This window comes from Octopus sinensis, linkage group LG8, assembly GCF_006345805.1.
Source record: "Octopus sinensis linkage group LG8, ASM634580v1, whole genome shotgun sequence".
In the NCBI taxonomy this organism is placed as follows: domain Eukaryota; kingdom Metazoa; phylum Mollusca; class Cephalopoda; order Octopoda; family Octopodidae; genus Octopus; species Octopus sinensis.
This window is the reverse complement of record NC_043004.1, coordinates 38,270,173-38,282,062: the sequence shown is the minus strand read 5'-3', so window position 1 is coordinate 38,282,062 and position 11,890 is coordinate 38,270,173. Positions and strand designations below refer to the sequence as shown.

General features: G+C 36.9%; 1 long non-coding RNA gene across 1 annotated transcript in view; it reads right to left on the bottom strand.

Moving 5' to 3' along the window:
* Positions 1 to 1,141: 1,141 nt before the first annotated feature.
* Positions 1,142 to 11,890, bottom strand: part of LOC118764537 — a 21,771-nt gene continuing 11,022 nt past the window's right edge. The window contains exon 3 of the long non-coding RNA XR_005000347.1: positions 1,142 to 1,413. This is a non-coding gene — a long non-coding RNA (uncharacterized LOC118764537). The remainder of the gene's footprint in view (positions 1,414 to 11,890) is intronic.

The following is an 11,890-nucleotide window of genomic DNA, read 5'->3' as shown; positions in this document are numbered from 1 at the left end:
CAACTCGACCCCAGGACTTATTCTTTTGTAAGCCCAGTACTTATTCTAGCGGTCTCTTTTGCCGAACCGCTAAGTAACGGGGACATAAACACACCAGCATCGGTTGTCAAGCAATGCTAGGGGGACAAACACAGACACACAAACACACACACACGCATATATATATATACATATATACGACAGGCTTCTTTCAGTTTCCGTCTACCAAATCCACTCACAAGGCATTGGTTGGCCCGGGGCTATAGCAGAAGACACCTGCCCAAGATGCCACGCAGTGGGACTGAACCCGGAACCATGTGGTTGGTTAGCAAGCTACTTACCAACCAGCCACTCCTGCGCCTATTTATTTTATTTATTTTTTAAAAAACTTTTTCGATTTTTTTTTTTTAGTCAATCTACGTGGGAAAATATGGAGATTAAGAAAATGGAAAAAATAAACACAAATTCAAATTTTAATTTCAAATTTTTTTTTTAATGAAAAACTTCGACCAAAATTCCCCCCTTCCCTCCCCACTGTCTAAAAGTGAAAATCAACGGTTGTTTTGTCTGTTTCTGCATGCGTTATAGTGAAACAGTAAAAGGATCTCAGCAACGCCCGGTCACTAAAATGAAAAAAAAAGTCTAATAGATGTACATTATGTTATTGCAGTTTTATGAGATTTAGCTGTTATTTCTAGCATGTGGATAGCCTGCTTGAAGGCCAAGGTCGTAGAATAGGGAGAAAAGGTGTTGGGGGTGTATATGCATATATATATATATATTGGAAGGTTTGGAGGTGATGTACAGGTATTTTATATTAGAAGAAATGAGGTACTCTGAAATTTGGATGGTTTTATATTTACAGATATTTATTTGTATATTACATGTTTTTATACATCATGATCTAAGTTATATGATGTATAAAAACATGTAATATACAAATAAATATCTGTAAATATAAAACCATCCAAATTTCTGAGTGCCTCATTTCTTCTTATATATATATATATATATTGTTGTTGTTGAAAAATTGAAATTTTAAAAACATCTTTTTACAAAATCCTAATCTTCGTATTTTTCTACGTATTTCGGAAAAAAACAAAAAACATCCAGAAAAAGTGAAAAATGAAAAGGGGGTGGGGGTGGAATTGAAGTTTTGAAAATGTGATTTTTGAAATTTTTTGTTTCAGAATCGGATCCTCCATAACCAAAAACGTGGGATTCTGTAAACAAAAATCAATATATATCCATTTTCCCGAAAGTTATGACAGAAAAATCGGATATTGGGAATTTTCCGAAAATCCTCTCCTCACACCCAGGTTCTTTTGCGCAATTTTTTTTTTTTGTCATATTCGTTTTCTACACAGTTGTTAACACCCAGCAGGCTGGGTTTTTTTTTGTTTTTGTTAACAGGTGAAGATCTTTATATTAACCCTGTTATTAATTTATGTTGTTCATTTAAAGATTTATTTATATATTTATTGTACCGATTATTCGGTTAATTATTTATATGAATGATATTTTTTTTTATTATTATTTACTGGTTGTGGCCCCTTTGTGTATTAACATTGCCAAAAGTATATCACATAACAAGAAAGCTTATTACAATTATTTTTTTTTCGGAATGGCAGTTTATTTTTATCTAATAACTTAGCAAAATAATTTAAATGTATTCAACCAAGGGTAAAGGTTATTGATTGTTACACAGTCTTAAACATACCAGTCATGTTTTTTATTATTATTATTATTATTATTATTATTGAGTGAGAGAGCAGTGCATGCCATCAAAGTGACACTGGGGTAAAATATACTAAGCCCAGTATACCCATCATGACTACCCGTCTGATAAGGGTACACTAGGCACATGCATCACAACTATATGTGCGCGATATGGTGATCTCATATCAAGATAAACAGCAGGTGGGGCCCAGTTAGAATTTTCTTCTGGTCGAGTAACCCATCCCGCTCAAAAGGTCCCTGAATAAGGGTTGTTTAAAGATGTTGAACGAAACACCCATGTTTCCAGAGGTGAATTATCCAAACTTCTAAGAATCCCTCTCAACGTATGGCTATGATGCTCCCCACTACTTCTGTTCGTGATCAGAGATGCACATTACTATAGCCACAAGACCTGGACTTTGGGCGGAGGGATTAAATTGATTACATCGACCCCAGCACTTAAGTGATGCATATTTTATTTTATCAACCATGAAAAGATGAAAGGCAAAGTCTGAACTCAGAACATGAGGCCAGAAGAAATGTGTTGCGAAGATTCAGCAAACTTCCCACTTTCAATGGTACTTATGTTAATAAAAGAGATTATCTATAGACAACTATTGAAAATTTATAGTCTTAAATACTTTGTCTAACTTAGAGGATTAGTGCCTATATGTCTTGCAGTTCATCAAAGGTCATTACAGTGAAATTTAACTAAGGTCAATCACGAAGGGTCTTAGATTTTCTTCAAATTTATATCTTTTTGTTAGTATTCATGAGGGGAGTACTTCCTGAAAGTTTCAGCTCCATAGCTGTCACTAGTGAGATTTTATGGCTATGTAAATTTTAGGCAATTTTCGAAATATTGAATTTCTTTCATTTTCAGGGGCCCATCATTCCAAATAGGCTTAATACCATACCTTGGGAAGTATGTTTCTTTAATTCCCACTATCTCAAGTCTCTCAGACACTAAAAGTTAATTCTTTTAAGGCAGCCAATGTAGAAAAAATGTCAACCAAAAATTGCAAAACTCCGTGTACTGGAGGCTAATTAAAAAAATAAAATGTTTAGGTAGCTATTACTTAATAAGAACAGTTGGTGAACATTCCATCTTCTCTAATCTTATAGAAAGGTTTGAAATCTTAACATACATAGGAATTCTCTTACGCAAAAGTTTGTTTTCTTGTGCAACAGGGGGAAGCATCAAAAACAGGACAAAGTGAAAAACAATTGAAAATTCAGTGTTTTTCTTTTTGTAAAATTTTGAACCTGAATAACTTCTTATCACTTAATTGAAACTATATAAAACTATAAATATTCTGAAAATACTCCTGATGAAAATACTCCTGATGGTGAATAAATAAATGTAAAAGTACGGCATTTACTCATAAAACTTCTCTAAATATTAATTACCATTCCCCAAAATGGCAAATTCCCATTTTGGGAAATAGTCCAAAGCCACAGAAATCAATGTGCAAAAATGAGAAAAACTTTCAATTATGAAAATGTGGTTTGCAAATAGAACCTGATACTTTTACAATACCTTTAAAGATTCAGGGGATTGAAAGGAAGAAAAATTCTACTAGTCTCATTTGATAAATGATGGGACAATCATAAAGTCGAAAAAAAAATTAATAAAAGTTTTAAAAAGTTAAAAGCAACATGAAAACAAAATGATTTAAAAGTTATTTGCTAGCCTAATATCTAGTTTCTTGTGAATTCTTAGTGTGTAAGAGCACCTTTTGGAATTTGTTCAACTGTCCACTTTTTCAACTTCTCCAACCAAGACAGCAACATGCTGACTCTATAAACACTCACTTGGGAAGAGTGCTACTACATTGCAGTTCTAGGGTAAAAAACTAATGGTCATTACATTGATATAATATGTGAAAACATTGTATTTTATGTAGTTCAAAAGACAAATAGAATCTATTACAGTCACTTGTTAATTTGCTTTTGTGCTCTTTTATGATTGCCAGTTATATTAATATTTATGATCATATGATTTCAGAGTAAAATGGAGAATTACAGTTGCTCAATAGGAAAGGTATTTATTGATGAATTACTGAAACACAACTTTCCTAAAATAGGGATTATTTATTTCAATGATGGGTCATTGACACAATGTGAAAATCACAAGAATTTTTCTAATTTGATCTTCCACGAGCATGATTTACTGTTAAAAGCAGAAAGACACTTTTTTGCTAATTCACATAGTAAAGATTCTTGTGTTGACATCGATGGGACCATCAAATGCTTATCAGCACAAGCAAGTCTGCAAAAATCGAGTCTCAGGAAAGATCATAACCCCCAAAGCAGTTGTTTGAATTTGCCAGAAAAGAAATCGATGTAGTAAGGACTTGACTAATTTGGGGATTTCTCTCCTTTAGACATCAAAGGAAATATATTTTGGTCCATCATTGCCAAAAGATTAACAGAATATCAACTTGCCAATGAAAGCAACGTTACGAATGCCTAAAAAGTAAGAGTCCCAAATGCCACGAGTGCACACAGCTGTCAGTCACATGATTAACTCTTTTCTTACCAACCCGGCTGAAACCGGCTCTGGCTCTGTAGTACAAATATCTTGTTTTCATAAGTTCTGAATTAAAATCTTCTGCTAAACCTTAGTCACAGTTTATGTTCCTAACACTAGCTGAATGATAACCAAGTTATTTTACTAAATTCTTTGTTATATCTAAAGTAATTGAAAGAAACACAGAACATCTGAAAATAAATACGGTAATGAAAGGGTTAAGGAGACAAGGATGAACAACAATACACTCATAATGGCATGGTTAGATCCCACCAAAGCCTACCCAAATGTGCTCCACTCACTAATCTAAAGTGCACTAGAGTACTACCAAGTACTAACAGCAGTTGTTGGATTCATAATGTGGCACGTGAAGATAAGGCACAGCGTGAAACATTTCAGCACTATGTAGAAGAGACTGAGAAATGGACTTTATAGCAGAGTGCACATTATCAGTGATTCTATTTGTATTGGCCACAAACCTATTTTAATAGTCGAGAGGAGCAGAAACTGATAATACAAGATATCCACTCTGCAGTGCCTTCATGCAATGACAAAACTGTTATGATACCAAGAATCCAATGGTTGCAGTGGACCGTGAGCCCCCTGGAAAAAGTAGCTATTTGAAATTCCATCCAGCAAAATCTCAGATCCTGCATATCCTCAAAAGAAGGATGACTAATAACATTCAGGGGTCTGAAGTTCTAACAAACCAAAATAAGGAAATTCAATACCTTGGGAAGAATTGTGACTACTTTTTAGTTCAATGATAATTTTTTAGTACAACATCAAATATACTAAGAAGCAACTAAGTAACTGGCTGAAGGTAGGTGATGAAAGCCAACTACTTGGAAAATGCTTCCAATATGGCATGGAGAGATTGTGCAGGAAATCCACGCGAAGGTAGGCTGGGCGTTTTCCTAGCTTTCAGTCCAGTCAACTTGTGCAGTAAGATCTCTAAGCTCTGTCTATCAATTTCGTCAGTGGTGGAAAAATTTAAAGCCACCAAAAAAAGAGATGAGGGCATATTGCTACTGAGACCCCCTTCGGTCATGACTGACCGTGGGATAGCACCTAGAAAGTTACCCTCCCAGGCACAAGTCTGGGTAAGGTTGTTTATGGAAGGCCAGCAGTCGCCCATGCATACCAGCCTCCCCTCTCCACGCCACCAGTGTTATCCAAGGGAAAAGCAAAGGCCGATACAGCTTGGCACCAGTGACGATGTAACTCATTTCTACAGCTGAGTGAACTGGAACAACGTGAAATAAAGTGTCTTGCTCAAGAACACAACACACAACCCAGTCCGGGATTCGAACTCACAAACTCACGATCGTAAGCTCGACGCTTTAACCACTGAGCCATGCGCCTTCACTTTATTGCTACTATGATGGTGACAAAGTCAGACAGACATGCTAACAAGATCATAAACGACAGCAGTAGCTGGAAATTTGAGGAAGCAGTGAAGGTAGTGGAAACATACTGGAAGCCCCAGGAGAATGTTGGCATGATCGGTCAAGAAGTTGGCAATTACAGCATCATGGGGTGGAGATAAACCAATACCAGAAGCCAGAGAATGTGCAAAGTAGCTGTGACTTCAAAGTAGAATGCTGTGTAAAATTGATAGGTCTTGTCTGTCAGGTACAATGGATGCAGTGAAACCAGGCACTGTCCTGGTGGGAACTCTGGGGCACTAACAAGGAAAAATTGTCCTACTCTTCGTGTACCGCATTTGACTTCCTGTCCACACCAAATAATCTTAAAATATAGGGCAATAAAGAAATCCATCTGCAAGCAGAATGGTGTAACCCATTACAATCTGAAACCACACTTTGACCAAATACTCTAGGGCAGTGGTTTTCAACCAGGGTTCCGCAGAACCATAGGGTTCTGCCAGTACAGTCCAGGGGTTCCGCAAGAGGTTACAAAACTGCTAAAATCGGCAGTAATTTTTAATTCTCCTGTGCAGATATATGTGCATAAGGCTATTAAATTATTGCACAGGGGTTCCTTGAGCCAGTGGAATGTTTCCTTGGGGTCCCGCTCCAGCAAAAATGTTGAAAAGCACTGCTCTAGGGCACTGGGAGGAAGCTAATATAGGTGGAGGCACGAGGTCGACTTTGCCTTTCATCCTTTCGGTATCGATAAATTAAGTACCAGTTGCATACTGGGGTAGATCTAATCGACTGGCCCCCTCTCCAAAAATTTTGAGCCTTGTGCCTAGAGTAGAAAAGAATAAAGGTGGAGGTACGACAAGGTCTTTCAGAACCCGCCAAATGACCAATATCAGGATTGTGTTTTTATTGGAGTATCGCCACTATTCCCTGTTTTTAAAGGCGTAAATACATTTTCCTTCCGACATGTCTTTAACCTATCCATCAGAGCAATCCTTTTTGCGGATAATATTGTAAATAGTTCTTGCAACTATATCATCGAGCTTCATGGGTGGCTAGTATCTTGTAGACATTTTGAAGCAGTTGTAGATGATACAGGTGATACCTTTCACACAGGTGTTGCAGAGCCGGCATTTCCTATCACAACATGGAGGTTTGGTGGTATCTTTGTTTCTCACTTGTTTATCAGGTATTTAGTAGCTATCACCTATTTGTGGATAGCAAAGGCACATCCTTCTAGATCAGTGCTCCGCAAACAGTATGCAGCGGCACAGTGGTGTTCCACAAGACCATGTAGTTATGCCTAAAAAATAAATAATAGATATAGAAAATTTAAGATTCAAGAGCAAAATATTTAAAATAATAATAATGAAATAATTGTATACAGTGCTCAGATGCACCACAACTTGTCAGAAAGTGCGTATAAAGTATATGCAGTAATGTACAAATGTCTGGAAAGTGAACAGTGTATGAATCAGATATATTCTTGCATGTGTATGGAGGGGAGAAAATCAGGTGTAGTGTTGGCAAATCTCAGGAAGCATGGAAGTTTTGAAGGATGCAGTGCTCCGACAACTAACAACTGATGCCGGCAGTCTGTTCCATGCTTCAGCAACTCTCAGCGTGAAAAAATGTTTCCTGAAGTCATGGGGGCTGTGCTGTTTTCTGACTTTGTAAATATGTCCACTGGTGTTAGACGGGTGGAGTTCGAAAAGGTGCTCAGAGTTATTGTTTGTAAGATGGTTGATAATTTTATGGGTGTCTGCCAAGTCAGCTGCCAGACGTCAGAGTTTCAATGTGTCCATGCCCAGGGAAGTAAGGCGTTCAGAATATGGCTTTCAGAATTTTAATTTACAATTGCTTTAAAGTTTTTTGACTTATTATTAACAGAATTAACGAGTGTATGTTCAAATCTGAAAATTTCATTTTGAATGAAATGTACACTCAAATTCCCAGGGTATGTTTTATCATATGCACATATATAAACGTTAAATAAATCGAAACTTTTGTTTACGTAGATTACTAAGACTTGTTTTGCTTGCAAAAATAATGCAAACTTAATAGAAAATACAAAAGCAAAATAAAATATTAAAAACATTTCAGGCGCAGGGGTGGCTGTGTGGTAAGTAGCTTGCCTACCAGCGATATGGTTCCGGGTTCAGTCCCACTGCATGGCACCTTGGGCAAGTGTCTTCTACTAAAGCCTCGGGCCGACCAAAGCCTTGTCAGTGGATTTGGTAGATGGAAACTGAAAGAAGTCCGTCGTATATATATGTATATATATATATGTGTGTGTGTGTGAGGGGGTGTGTATATGTTTGTCCCCCCCAATATCGCTTGACACAACCGATGCTAGTGTGTTTACGTCCCCGTCATTTAGCGGTTCGGCAAGAGAGACCGGTAGAATAAGTACTAGGCTTACAAAGAATAAGTCCTGGAGTCGATTTGCTCGACAAAAGGCGGTGCTCCAGCATGGCCGTAGTTAAATGACTGAAACAAATAAAAAAAAACAAAAGAAAAAAGTATGCAAATATAGAACTTACCACCGGTAGCACTTCTTCTTCACTTTCTGTTATATTTTTAGTTCAGACGTGTCGCTGAATTTTGGAAAGTGATAAGAAGTAAGGTTACGGAGCACCACTGTTTTGGATGGAACGTAACTTAATCTATCACAAGTCCAGGGGAGGCTACTCTTCTTCACGCTGAAGTTATCTTCCAGCTTACAAGATTTGTACCTGTGCATTATTGTTTTTTTGATGGTGTGCGTTTTGGTGGTTCTGTTTATGTAGGCCAATCCACCCTCCTTTGGGTCACGTGCAACACTTGTATTCTCAGAATATCCGCTATACTTCCCGTATTTGAAGATGTTGTTTCTTGCCACACTGTGGGACTGACACCAATGACTTGACCGGGATGCAAGCTTCTTACTGCATCGCATAACAAATTCTAGTTAACTATTTAATATTATGTTTACATTAATTATTCTAACCCTAACGGGATCTTTTCGGTTTGAACGGCAGTTTTTTCTAGCGGTGTCATATGAAATTGTCACCCATAATTATGACCCTAGTATCGATCTATTGCATTTCGATCTCTTTTAGGGTTAGGGTTAATTAGGGTTAGGGTTAGTTAGGGTTAGGATTGGGGGTGTTGGGAAGGGTATCTTTTTTTTCTTCACAAATGTAAATAAACCCAATCTGTTTCTTAAACGAGGGACATATTCATACGGCACAGAATGTTTTTGTTTTTTTTTGCCCAATGGACGTCATCGATTGGTTGAAATTGCAGAAATTGAAGAAAAAACAACAACAAATATCTTACAAATTATAGAATTTTCTCAATAAAAGCCAAGAGAAAAAGATGTTTTATAAACACATTCTACCAGTATACGAAGTTTAAAACTTTTTAGTTACCTAGAAATTATGTTAAAAACTGCCGTTCATACCACTAACACACCCACTAACGTTACTATAAGTTCATACCACAAACACACACACATAAATAAATGGGTTTATGCATTGACTCAATTTTAATCGCTAATCGATACTCAATCCACCTTGACTTCTACCGGTTAAACTAATTTATAAAATACAAATACATAATCTAAGGGAGATAACTTCTGTAATAATTACCTCCCTTGATATTCAGCTAGTTTTTACGTATAGAATGTAAAATATTCCTGTGGATAAATATTTATATAAAAAATTATTAATATTCATTATATTGGGCTATATATAGATTTGTTTTGTTTCTTATATTTTTTCCTGTCAAGAATAGGGATAGTGTAATACTGGCATAACACTGGAATTCAGTATTTATCGCTGCGCTAGAATATTTAAAACTTTGCTTCAAGGGAGACAACTCTGTAGACATTCTATCGGACAGAGTCAAGACTATTGAAAAGGTTGCAAAACGCAACGAGAATTTTAGGAAAATAAAAATAAGAAAGTGGAAGTTTTACTGGTGAGTGTGTTACATTATAAGGCACAAAAAGAAAATAACTCTCCCCAGACACAACAGAATATATATATGTATATATATATATATATATATATATATATAATATATATATATATATAAATAACTAGGTGCGTTTGTCTTTGTGTCTGTAATTGACACCCCCGATCATTACCGTTTGACAGCCGATGCATGTGTATTAAGGTTCCCGAAACATGAGCGGTTTGGCGAAAGAGGCCGATGGCATGAGAAGTGGTCTTAAAATAGGTCCTGGGGTCGATTCGTTCGGCTAAAAAACCTTCTAAGGTTGTGTTTCAGTATGGCCGCAGTCAAGTGACCGAAAGAAATGAAAGAATAAAGGAAAAGAATATATAAGAATGTATTGATATAAGAATAGATAGATAGATAGATAGATAGATAGATAGATAGATAGATAGATAGATAGATAGATAGATAGGTAGGTAGGTAGGTAGGTAGGTAGGTAGGTAGGTAGGTAGGTAGGCAGGTAGACAGGCAGGCAGATAGATAGATAGATAGATAGATAGATAGATAGATAGATAGATAGATAGATAGATAGATAGATAGATAGATAGATAGATAGATAGATAGATAGACACACATTTCTTTTACAGTGGTCTTCTTTGTGCCCGAAATATATATAAATGTTTTCCAACTTTCATCCATGCACTGTTGGAAACTTCCCTCATCTCATTTATTATTCCACTAAGTTTCACGGTAATTGATTGATGAAGCTGTTCGTTTTAATTAGAGATTTTCAGTTAGTCGTAACCCACTGTTTCAAGTTTCGTTGAAATATGGAGTAGTTTATCGATGATGTTCCATGCTACTGGTTTCCCATCTGATCTCCAATCGTTGAGCTATCAGACGGACAAGTAGAAGGAAGAAGAGCTTTTCATTTTACCTTGAAATATTCAAGTGTAGCTCTTTGTCTGGTTTTTAGTTTATTCGCGGAGTATTCCATATAACTTCCTCCAATGCCATCCGAAGAGATTGCAGATGATTTAATCGCGGTTTTAGAGAGTTCTCATACTCTAAGTAAGCATATCGAAGGATCGTTGTTGTTTCAATTCGGTTGTTTCAATTCAGGCCGTTTTCTGGGATCTTTTCGGTTTGAACGGCAGTTTTTAACATAATTTCTAGGTAACTAAAAAATTTTAAACTTTGTATACTGGTAGAATGTGTTTATAAAACATCTTTTTCTCTTGGCTTTTATTGAGAAAATTCTATAATTTGTAAGATATTTGTTGTTTTTTTTACTTCAATTTCTGCAATTTCAACCAATCAGTGACGTGTATTGAGTTAAAAACATTCTGTGCCGTATGAATATGTCCCTCGTTTAAGAAACAGATTGGATTTATTTACATTTGTAAAGAAAAAAAGATACCCTTCCCCCAACCCTAACCCTAACCCTAACTAACTCTAACTAACCCTATGAATATGTCCCTCGTTTAAGAAACAGATTGGGTTTATTTACATTTGTGAGGAAAAAATATACCATTTCCCCCACCCCTAACCCTAACCCTAAAATAGATTGAAAGGCAATAGATCGATACTAGGGTCATAATTATGGGTGACAATTTCATGACACCGCTAGAAAAAACTGGCGTTCAAACCGAAAAGATCCGTTTTCTGTTTTGTTATGTGATAGGTGAACCGATCGCATCAGGCAGGAATGGCTGACCATAATATTCTTGGTGTTTTAGAGTTTGTTAAAATTATGTGAAGGTGGAAAAAGTTGCCTTACAAGATACAGAATGTACCTGGCTCTGTCAATGACTACATTCATGTTGAATTGTAGATTAACCCTGATTACCTTCTTCTTTCTTATTCTACTTTAGTGTGCATAAAGAGGGGTGTTCATTACAGCGAGGCAGCTCGCTAAATCCGCTGCTCTTTTACATAATCCGGCTGTAAGATTCCTAAATATGGCTAAGGATAAGTTTGACATCTTTACTTAAATATACGGTGTCCTCGTTTGGTTTCCCTTTTGGATAAGTATTCGCTCACGTTTAAATCTAATGTTGTGGAGGCACATGGCCTAGTGGTTAGAGCAGCGGACTCGCGGTCGAGGGATCGCGGGTTCGAATCTCAGATCGGGCGATGTGTGTGTTTATGAGCGTAACACCTAAGCTCCACGCGGCCCCGGCAGAAGGTAATGGCGAACTTCTGCTGAGTCTTTCGACACAACTTTCTCTCCCTCTTTCCTCCTGCATCTTGCAGCTCACCTCCAAGGTGGGGAACCTATACGCCAAGAAACCGGGAAACCGGCCCTTATGAGCCAGGCATGGCTCGA